A 12,687-nucleotide genomic window follows, 5' to 3' on the forward strand; every position below is an offset into this window, starting at 1 on the left:
TTTCCAACAAGAATTATGGTTCTATACGAATGGATATTTTTATTAAGCTCAGTAGTTAAATCAGTTCATTGACATTTAAGTGTCTCTAGTTAATAAATCTTGCAATCAATAAAAATAGTGTGATACACAAAACATGCCCAAACACGATCACGCGGCATGAGTAGATCAAAAAACATTTTACGATTATTAAACCCTCGGATTGACAACCGGGAAGGCATTCTCGTCGTTCCCATATTTTTATTGCGTGTAAACCCGTCGGCGCTTTTTTATATCATCTCTTTTAAGTGACATAAATTCTAATACAAAGTCCATTTGTGTATCTCGGACGTCTTAAAAGGTATAGGGATAATCGTTTTTCTGCTTTTTACAAGGAACTCATTTCAATTATCGGTCGATTTGATGGGTATAAAACGCTATGGTATGTGTCGTGAGGACGGCGCCCCACGGCGGTCGGTAGGACGCCCCGTGTGTTCTTTTCCATTTTTAATTTCCAACACGCTAATTTAATTATGGAATCTTGTGTTCTTTTTTCCAGCGCAGCTGTATCCTGCCAGCGGTTAATAATTTTCATAAAATAACTGTTGTTATTCAAATCGATTTTTACATGTCTGATGTAATATTGGAAATTAATTTTATTTATTATTTTTTTAGTAGCTTAATCGTGGAATTTATTGTTTAATTTTAATAACTTTTGGAGATAAAAATCCTTGATTAAAGGTATTTTTATGAAGTTTCATTTATTACCATCTTGTTCTTATCTGTGGGGGACTATTACGAATGGATTTGAAATAATGTAAGGAGATAGGGATCTGTGTAGGTGTATCATAGTTAATTTGATGTGGGATAGTGAGATTAATTTTACAAAGCGAGCAAGGACTTTGATGTCTCACGACAAATCGTTTAAGTTTCGATGATATCTACATGGAACGATGAATGAACGAAAGTTTAATACACGTCTCGGACATTCTTTCATAAAAATGTGTTTTTATTAATTTCTTTTTAATTGTTGTTATCTTATTTTATTTATACCTAGTATCGAGTTTAAAAATCACTAGTTTTTATTTTTGTGCTTAACAAAAGTATTCGGTTTAGGGAATTCCCCTGCCTTGAAAAAATAAATTTAAATAAATTAAATGAATAAAAGTGAAAACAACAAATATAAATAGCTATTTGTTATTTAAATAAAACTAAGAAGTGTGCCGAGCTAATAATTTTAGTTTTGAACAAACATATAAATACCTCTTTTCAAATTAAGTGCAAAATATTTGTGTAAAATCAATTTGCTTTTTTAACAAATTGCCTCATCCTCATCTTCATTTTGATTATGATCCTTGGTCACCGTTGTGAGGTTAGGACGGTAGAGTAATGTCAACTTCTCGCCTCACTGATACTACTTTAGACAGTCGCTTTGTTTTTATTCCTTTTTGATACTTTAAAGCATTCCTTATAGTTTTGATACAGTCCCGTTATATGGCCATTGAAAGGATTCATTTATTGAAAGTTTTTTTTTAGCTTCTACAGAACGTCGTAAACGAAAATGATAGGCTCATATTTGATGTATCAAAATGGATTACCTATTTGATCGAAAATATTTTAGATTAGCTCATAAAATTGATAGAAATTAAGTTTAAGCTGAATTTACATGTTTTTATCGATCATTGAAAGGTAAAAAGCATTCTTCGATATCACTGTATCGGACTAACAGATTAAGAATGCAATTTTCAACAGTAAATGAGTAAAGAGAAATCTTGAAGTCTTATAAAATTTCACCATATCGGTGAAACAAACAAACATAAAGAATTCGTGAGCCCATACGATATATCACTCATAGATTTAACATCAAATTAAACCTTTCGAATATACGGCTAAAGTGCCAAGAAAGACAGATGGGCTCTAGTTATAACATAACAAGGAGGTTGGAGTGATTCATCAAGAGCTTGTCAATTACTACTGGCCGTTTGCCATCGTGACACTGTTCGATTTTCGAATTAATTAAAATTTATTTGACATTAAACCGCGGTGGCCATATTTGGTGTTAGGAACTTGAATTTTGGAACGTGTTAGTTCGAAAGTTGAATTCTAGAAGTGTCAGCATTATCAACGGTGAGATTGATTCGTTTAGATAATTACCGAGTTATGTGTACTGATACTCAACTATTGATATCAGGTTAGTGTTATCAGATAGAGATAAGGAAGTGTAATAATATGAACCCGATACGGCTGTGAAAACTTTCACCGAAATCATAATTAAGATAAATCATTCAAAAATCTTGCTTTGAGATATTATTTACCGTCACGGTGAATAGTTTGATGTGTTCATTAAATTTTATTAAACTACCTAATTAAATTGTGAATGATCTTCTGATAAGGATTTTGTGGATGAAGGTGAATAAACGCCTTTACAAACACTTTTACGTACATGTTTCCCCGATCAAAGATAAATAAATATATTGAATTTGCACATCGTACCGAAATACATAATGTTCCGTACTCCACCTGTAATACGCAATCTCCTATCCACTTCGCCTTCCTGCACACGGAGCTGTTGCCGCGCTGCCACCGCGCCGCCACCGAGCTGCCTCCGCGCTTGTTCCCTCTGTTTAATTCATTCCATTATCGGACTTGTCTGCAGGTTCGTACGTGGCCAGTAATGGAATGGGAACAAGGAAGGAGTGCAGGAACGCTTCTCCTTATTATTAAATTAATTTATTAGTATACAAAATTTCTCACTTCAAGCGTTATTCTCCAACACTTTCATATCCTATACTACATATAATCTACATAGTTTCAACACACTCCCACATTTCGATCGAATAACCATATCTTTGAGTATAAGTGAATAAACCAGCGTTCATAGTTACCAATATTTATAGCCGTAAAATCATCTCATGGTTTGTTAATTTAAATTAAAAGCCGCGTAATTATAATGTTCGTGGTTCGATTCGATTTTCTTGTCGCTCAATGTATGATTTAAATGTCGGTGTGAAATTTTATAGTCGTAGTGTTTTGTTGCGTTTCGCGTTTTATGCAAGACAGAACAATCAAGTTTTGTATGGTGATTTTATGTTGGGGAAATTTTAATTGATATGTTTTTTATGGTTGATTTTGCAAGTCAAATTATTTTTAGACTGTCTTGATAGTCACTATCTACTACTAGTGACATGGACTCTGGTTTGTTGTTCTGTTGGGTCTTTTAAAATTTCTCGTAGCATCATGAAGACTAAAAATATGCCAGCTAATCCTCCATTATATCAGTAGGTCTCAATGCAAGTGTTATGGCCGAAATTCCCATAGTCAAGGTTTGACAAGCTTTTTAAAAAACTTCAAAAATTAATTTAGGACACAATAACTACATTGTCCATTGAATATGCGATCCAATCGTCCCTTTTGTATAAGTCAGGTCTCTTATAAAACATTACATTGAAGCAGTTCACTTTGTTTTACTCGAGACAGCTAGGCGACGCTAATTGTTAGTTTGCTTTTCACCAATTAGACTTTGCTAATACAACGCTAACTTCTAAAGGTGTTTGACAGCATTTCCTGGTTTAATACTTTTTCTTCTATTTGACTAAAACTGCATACCATACTACTCTTGAAGAGGTCAAAAATAATAATACCCGAATGACCAAATGTCCAAATGAGATACTTTCGGTCATTCGGGTGAAGCGAAGTGTGGTAATAATTGTAAAGGGCTTTTGGGTTTAGGAAATTTTCAGGTTTTCCACAAAGCCAATCAAGAATTGTACTCAATGTGACAATAACGTCACTCATAACATAACTGGCGAAAAGTCGGTATGGATACTCCTTTGTCTCCCTCTACAAGGGTTATAAATTAACCAAATCATGGCTCTTTAGTTACAGAAGAACAATCCTAGCCTGATCATTGAACTTTACATATTGACTTAGGTCAACCTCGCACCTGTTTCAACGGAACCAATTTTCTAATTTCTTGTACAAACTTGTTGGACGAATGGTATAGTTTGACTGTGGAAGTGGACGCTTCAGGATTAATACCAAAGAATTTTTGGTGGTTTTATCTTTCAAAATTCGCAGTCATAGGTTCTATAGGAATGGTGACTGGAGCTATTTTCATTGCTTTTTCAGAATAGGTGAACATGTTAATAGGTTTTTCTTCTGTGTCATGAATGCATTTACAAATACAAAAAAGGTCATACTTTTTTTAACAGGTGAAAATCATCCAATGATTTCTCCCACTTTGGACGAGGCGAGAGGGAGTATCAGACTCTTACTGACTAAAAACCACCTCGTTCCTACTCCTGCTGTTCGAGCCGGAGCCCCGGTAAACCCGCTAGGTAGTCCGCAGTTCCGTCATACTTTTTTTTTTTTTTTTTTTTTTTGGGGGGGAAAATCATCCAATGACTTTTCTCGCCTTGGGCGAGGCGAGAGGGAGTGTCAGACTCTTACTGACTAAAAACCACCCCGTTCCTTCTCCTGCTTTTCGAGCCGGAGCCCCGGTAAACCCGCTAGGTAGTCCGCAGCTCCGGATCAGGCATCAGCCCTATTGGGCCCCATCTGTGGTGGTCTGATGGCTCTTTGAGGCGCGCGCGGAACGCGACGTGCCGCACGCACGGGTCTGGTTCTGTTCGGGCGGTGAGCTACCCTTGCTCGCTGTCCGCAGGCCCTGCTCGCCGTCCGCAGGCCCAGTTCCGTCATACTTAGACTTTAAAAATATGATTTGTGTGTAGAAAATAGTTTGGTAATGGACGTGTTGTCACAATTTGAATTACGATTTAGGTAGCTAATTAAGCAGATTCTATCTAAGTATTCCTTAGTTGATTCTGCTTAATTAGCTACCTAAATCGTAATTCAAAGCAGATTCTATCTAAGTATTCCTTAGTTGATTCTTTTGGCCTATAACACAAGTCATATTACGTATTTATTTCACACAACAACCCCTCATATCTCCGCAGACATAGAGCTTCACTTTCCGCCACTATTTCGTTAAAACCCTGACCCGTTTCCAGGTTTCAAGTTTCCGTCTTATCTAGATTCAAGATCTAAGCTAGACTTTTTATCGTACCCGAAGATCTAGGCTTTATACACCAACTTCAAGTTCAGTTTGATGTTTATCGATTCAGTCGGTTCTTTGAGGTCGTGTGAATATTTCTTTACGTACGTTTTAAGGTTTTTATATTGAATATGAATATTTAAGAAATGAGTTATGTTTCTGATTGTAGATAGGTTAGCTGTATGGATATGTTTGTTTTTTAATGGGTTGTGGTTGGTAGTAGAATTTTTAATTCCATGTATCTGTATGGATTTTATCTTACACACTTTATATGTACCTATATCCCTCCTAAGAATACTTATTTAGATACTTAACCTTCTATTAAGAAGGAGATCTTTATTGAAAAAAATTTTTAAAGAGTCCAACAATAACAGAGGGCTTAGTACTAGTTTGTTTTACGTTAACAAAAGCGTGTTCGGCGCTCTGATTGGTTGGTTCTTTCGAACCGGCCAATCAAAGGGCTGTCGTTTCGATGTCGATAAACGTAAAGCCAACTTCTACTAAGGATACAGTTATATAATCATCCTGTTTCCGTCCACAGCTGGACATAAATACGAGTCTGAGGTTACCCACCTTACATGGTATAGACCTCAGTATGTTAAAGGAAAGGAAACAATTTCATAATATAGATTCAAGTGTAAGTTTTTGTTTATGTATCTATTTAAATATTATCAAATCCATGGTAACCTAAGGTACTAATCCTAAGATGTTTTCAAGCGAGCAAGCATCGTTTTTTAAACAAAGCCCTATTTTCCACAAGTTTAATAAAAAAATAAGAGAATCTAATGAACAATAATGTAACAACCACCATTTGAAACACATTAATCGAGCATTTAAGAAAACATAAACAATTTACTTCAGCATTTAAATAACCTGCTACAAACGTACATTGATAAAACAGCAATCAAAATCAATTAGTATTGCAAGCCAACGGCAAAACATGTATTGAGAAGTACAAACTAAATTGAACGTCACACTATCTAATCCCGCCCCAAGGGTGACTAAGCTTCTATAAAATCGACATTTTAATACGATTCTCTACTATCTGGGATTTAAACGAAGCCTTATAAGCTATTGGTAACTATGAAACATGCTTGCCTATCCCACCCTATTTAAATAATAATCTGTATCAATTGCATTAAAGTAAGAAAGAAATAAAAGATCTTGGACAGTCGTAAGACTAGTAACCAATTAGCAAGAATACATGCCAATGATGTTGGATGTTTTGTAAGGGGTATCGCATTATAACGTCCTTATTGCGACGAGTTTTATTGGTTGTGCTGCTGTATAAATAGAGAGGTTCTGTACACATACTTGGTGTAATGATCGGTAGCATGTTTAAGTTTAAATAATCATGTAGGCACGTCTCTGATTAAATTAATGTGATTCCTAATTTAAATATCGCTTCACAAATTTACTTTACTATTTTTTTTTGTTTACATAATAAGTATAATTTATACAACAGTGATTCCTGTTTAGTAATGTCTTAATAAGTCCCCAACACTACATGCCTTACACGGTCATTGTAGCAAAAAAGTCATTGGAAGTCAATTTGTAATCGACATGTCTCGAATGAGCAAGAGTGTCGCTTTTAATGATAATAAAATTCTTATTTTATTGCTTCGAAGTTTACAATTAAAGTAATTGTTAGTTAATAAAATGTTTACAACATTGAACAATTTTTATGAAATGAAAAAATGATTTTATCTCAATGTAATATCGCAGTATCTGATCTGTTTAAGCGTTTACACACTATAAAAACTTTTTGCTGCAAAGCTTGTTTTATATTGTCTATAGTTTGAGTATCATGTTTATGGTTGTTACTTTTTTTTTCTTAATTTGTATAATGTTCGAATTTCAATTTTAATTGTTGCAGATTCTGATCATCGATTGTTTTTGCTATGGATAAGTTTGATTGATTATTTTGACTCACTGGGAATTTTGTATCGAATTAATTATCTAACTTTTTATACTGCACGTTGTGTTAATTTGTTTAAAAAAAAACTTAATAATATAAACAAATGAATCGCAAAAAAGCTGTGTAGTGTACAATCCTCTTTATGACAATTATATTTCGAACTATTTCTTGGTAATTAATTTTTATGAGTTATAAAAAATTAAGCAATTGATGTTTTTCCGTGTATTGATATGGTTAATTGAGCGGTTTTTTGTATTTACGTCATATTCGCTCAGGCGGACAATAACTTATAGTAAATTATGACATACAGATCATCGTTAAGATAAGGGGGAATGTCAGATATTTGCCGCTTGTGCGAAAATATTTTTACGATCAGAATATCATTTTCATACCGAGTTAATAGAGGTACTTGACTGCTGTATATGTCTATTAGTCGATTCGTTATCTTGGGAAGGACTAATCTAATTCTGCTATTTTTTGAAACTCGACTGAAAGAAATAAAAAATATTTGAGAAAATACCAAAGCCCTACGTTGCCTTACCCGACAGTCAAACCGACCACTCAGACTCAGTTTCCGACCACTAGAACATAAATAGAAGCAAATAACTCCACGCTTCAACTAAATTAACTTACAAATTATAATGACATTAATAACCATTTAAAAGCCAAATTACCTCATAATCAATGTGTTACTAATTAATAAAAATCTCTACAATTCTACATGCATACGAAACACCTTATAAATAAATCAATTTCAAATTTTTATGCGCAATCATATAAAATCACATATATTAAGAATCAGAATGTCCTAACATTACTTAAACACCGCTCTAATATTTATTAGGAGGTGTAACGAACCAGCAATTAAATTGGACATAACGCGAATCAAATGAACGCTAAATACTCAGCGGTTAATTGATAACACGCCCTGTCTTTGATTTAATGACATTCTGTAATAAACAGAGAAAGTTATTAAAGACTAGAAATATTTTGTATCGATGTTATTGTGCAAGATGTTTGTAATATGCGGAATTGGATTTTCTGTTTCATTTGGTACATTGTTGTACAATGTAGGAATGTCAATGACCTAGTAGCTAATTTTATTGCACGTGGTGATCAATGGATCGATACTTATTCCTTATTTGTATGAGAAGATACCTCTGTCAACAATGCCATAATAAGCTGATAAAAAGAAGCAGTAGATACTAATGGGAAACAGGATATTAAAAAAAATCCTTTTACTTATTACGATCCGCTATACATTTTAGCATTAGACAATTCAGATCTCAATGTTAATAAACCTTTTTTAAAACAAGGGAACTGCTTCGAATATTAATGTGCGAACCTCCAATTTTAAGTCAAAACCTTCTTATAATCTGAAAAATACTATGCTGAAAACGTTATCAAAATTGGTTCAGCCATACACGACAAAATTGCGCACAAATATACATACAGGTCAAACTGCAAGAATCCTTTTTTGTAGTCGGTTACAAATGAAAGTAATCACACAGCTTTAAATCCAAATGTTAGTATCTGTTACTTAATAAGACTCCTGTTCTAGCTGGTGACAGAACAAATGGCCGCTTTAATGAAGAAACACGACCAGCCATTACGGTAGCCTATAAAATATATTATTTTAATGAAAACCGTTCTGCGTACACGATTGTCTATGAGACTATTAGTCTTAGACAAGTTCCGGGACAATCACAGTCAATACAATAAGTTACAGGTTCAATACAAAACATAATTAATAATAAACTTCAATGTAAAGGCTGTTGAAGCCATTCAATATGAAGAATAGCCCGACGATACAATCATATATTACGATCATGTCAAACAACACTAAACCAATAAAATCGAGAGAATTACACGATCTTCAATAAATGATAAATGATAAATGATATTTATTTCTGTAAATAGATTATAAAATAACACTTTTACACGTCAATATTTCAAATAGCTAGATGAGGCCGGCATTTCCTATCCGACTACTCTGAGAAGAAATGCCGAAACAAACTCAGAGGTCATAGTCTCTTTTAAAGTCCAGACAAAAACAATTAGAGATGTCGGAGAACCGTGCAAGTTTATTCTGTAGTGGTCTTTTGAAGAAAGAACCACAGCAGTTTGAGCGGACCTGTTCAGATGGCAGCACGCATGTGTCAGTTTACAATTAGCTCAGCTGACGGCTGTTGCTGAATGATCCGACGAACAATACTTACCAAAAGAACATTTGGGTAGGCCACACAAATGCTCACACTGTCAGAATATAATTAACTAAAAGTGAAATGACTAGGCAAACTCTCGCACGGTCCTCAAACTAACAATTTTAAAAATAATATGTAAAAAAAAAAAAAAATATCGAATGATATTAATGTATATCATGTCAAATTGTATAAAAATGTAACTTGTGTTACAAACATGTCAACATGACCTGTGTGGACATTATAGCGGCTCACTCCCAAGCCTGACTATCATCTAAGTAGTCTTTAATTTTATAAAAAGCTTTACTATACAGTTTTTCTTTAATAACATTTTTAAATTTATTCAGGCTCAAACTTTGAATATCGCTGGGAATTTTATTGTAAAAGCGTATGCATTGACATCTGAACGAACCACTTATTTTCTTAAGTCTAGTAGTGGGAACAATATATTTGTTTTTACTTCTAGTGTTTATATTATGTATATCACAATACTTTTTGAATAAATTAATGTTTTTGTGAGCATACACTACATTTTCATAAATGTATTGAGAAGGAACAGTCAATATATTAATTTCTTTAAATAGTTCCCTTAGAGAGTGCAATAGATCGTATTTCAAAACAAATATTGATAAAGATCAAACAATTTGTTGGGAAACAAAACACGAATACAAGAACAAGAACAATGCGGAAATGAGCAATCAATATCAAAATCAATCCGTTAATGATCACGCAACAAATAAATGATTATGAAATGAATATTTAGCTGACCGGCTAACACGAAGCTTAGATTTCGGTCCCGACCAATCACGATTTGATAGACAACACTCATTAGCATTGTTTATTTTCTTTTCAAACCATGTTTTAGATATGGAGGCGCCAGACCTTCAATTTCGACTTCTATATCGCCTTATTTTTCTTTTGCTCTTAGCTTATAGCGAGAATTCTGAAGCGGCAACTCAAGATGTGATTATAAACATTACTTTCACAATAAATCACGTTTATATTTTTCGCGAAACATTTTATGGTTACAGAAGCTATAAAGATATCGGTGGGTATGTTAAATAAGTTTGAATTTACAGTAAAATATTCTTGTTGTTCATTTAAGAAGATATTGAGACATTTGGTCGGGACAGGACAACTTTATACAAAAAGCAGTATTTTTAGGTTTGTCTTGACGGTGTTACGACATGAGTTGTTAGCCTTAGGCCTGGCTTGAAGAAGTGTTTATTTGTCGAGCCCACATTCCATCTCCAAATAAGACAATACAATAATTGGCAGTCATTGCCTAATCACAATTCCTGTCGTTATAGACAAATACGCTTTTAAGTGGATTTGTGGTAGCGGCTTCTGTTCAAAGACTTGTTGATTTATATGCAATTCATGTTTATTGACAAATATTTTGATTGTATTATTTATTGTAATGTTGTTCTACATTTGTCGCGTTATTAATAAACAATTAATAATCCCGAATATAGTATCTGTTGGTAGAAGGTATTCAAACAATTTGTTTCAATTTACAAAGTGACACTGCAAACGGTAGCATAATTTTATATAAGTAAACTGTGAAGTATATCATTTTAAACATAACGGTTTTGAAGTTACATGAACAGCGTTGAGAATCTTTTTAGCACGTGAAGCAGACGTTCCCTGTTCCCACATGACTCATCTTAAGAGGTTCTGAATGTATACAATTTTAATAGTTAAAGTACAAGAAAAGAAGAAGAAAATTCCTATGAATGAAATTACCTCTAAACATAAAAACCCCTCCAAAGAGTTCCGTTCTATAATATTGTCATCTGTCTTCGCTAATAATGTAGCAGACAAACACTTTGAACAATCGGAAGTCTTTACCTTCGCCATTCATATTTACATTGTACCTGACAATAGTCATATTTGCTGTGCCCATCCTAACTATGTCCGTGACACAAATAGTACCACGAACAATAGGGGTTTGTCCGTCGGTATGTAAAGCACCGATGCGCTGTTAAGATGGCCCTGTTAATGTTCGAAGGAAATTAACACTGCTTTTGCAAACCTCCATTATTCTTTATGTCTTCATTTTAACTCCCTAAAGATTTGACGGCTGTTTTACAAATCGGCCGCCTTTAGGATGATTTTTATGAGTCAGTTCTCAGTATTTTAAAGCCTTTGTGCTTCACTTTCATAAGTAGAAAATTGGTGGTTATGCGTTTTGTGTTCTCCTTTGAAATGCATGAGGAGTATGAGTATATTTCTCTTTATTTTATTGTGTTCGTCCTCCGTCAAAACATTCGCAGCTTTGACCAGAATGTTATAAATATGAAAGTGCACCGCTGTAACCTGATTCCCATATAAATTCAGTACGACCCGAGACAGTAGTTCGGCGCCATTTAGCACTAAATCTTCATCTTTCTCAGTTTTTATTGTCCGAAGTTCATTGGGGATCGATGTCTTTTTGTGAACAACACTTGTTTCTCCCGTATCAATGAACGAACTGCAATAAATTTGAAATTGCCAATATTAATCTTATCTTGACATAATTTTTAAAAATGTTGCTGCTTCGGGAAACTGGACCGCAGCCAGTACAAAAACTACTATTAAACAGTAAGCGATAGATTAATATTGTTGCCTCCCCTCGTAACTCAACTACTAGTAGGACGTGATGAAGCCTAATGATATAGTTCACAAAATTAGCCCCCTTATCAAAATGAAATCTTAATTGATCCGACTATGAATTCATAAAACAATTTTAATTGTCATGTTTTGCATAAAACACATTGGAAATAAATTGTTCACGTTGAGAGTGGACATCGTGAGATGACGTGGGAGGGGGCAGCCGTCCAATGCGCCAGCGCAACAAAATGTCACTTGGCAACTTGTTGAACAATATTTATTCAATACCGACTTGAAAGATGGACACTCGAAACTCTTGTGCAGGAAATGGTTAATGACATTCAGTTCTTAGATACACAATCGTGGAGTATGTTAATATTTCCTCAGTGTGCTACGCGCCCGTCTGGTCTGGTCACGGTGATCAATTAATTGAATGAAAAACTTTGACAAATTGTGGCAGTCTGTTCGGCGGTCTCTTAAAGAGACGTGGTGATGGAGTCAGCAGCAAAAAATCTTGATACAGTTGAAAGTGTGATTGATGGACGAACCGTCCGCGCACTCGCCAAGGACGGTGTAATTGAATTATGATACCAAAGTTATTTAGTACTTAGGCTTTGTCAACTTTTTCATGTGTCGGCGGCATAAAGTTCAAAGTGTGTTTTGTGATGTGCATCTTTCGTTTGTCTGACGCACGTCGGAAGTTCAAGTAAACTGGACAGTGGCGGGATTCCATTTGATCATTAATTTGCCTCGCATCAGCTGCACAGAAGTGGTTGCGCGATATGCAAAACAATCGAGATATAGCGAAGAGCGACTCGAGAATCTTTGTCATTCGGCACGGGACACACAGGGGACGGCGATTGCGCAGTTACATATTAAAAAACGAATAAGAAGTCGAGAGTGGAACTAAAAAACGTTAGTGATGCTTTAGTGTATGCTAACAGTTG

General features: G+C 34.6%; 1 protein-coding gene across 3 annotated transcripts in view; it reads left to right on the forward strand.

The window, feature by feature from the left end:
* The window catches only part of LOC118276226 (uncharacterized), a 110,700-nt gene that overhangs the window by 30,446 nt on the left and 67,567 nt on the right, over nt 1-12,687 (forward strand). The gene's annotated exons all lie outside the window — the stretch shown is intronic.

Source organism: Spodoptera frugiperda, chromosome 31 (assembly GCF_023101765.2).
Source record: "Spodoptera frugiperda isolate SF20-4 chromosome 31, AGI-APGP_CSIRO_Sfru_2.0, whole genome shotgun sequence".
Lineage (NCBI taxonomy): Eukaryota > Metazoa > Arthropoda > Insecta > Lepidoptera > Noctuidae > Spodoptera > Spodoptera frugiperda.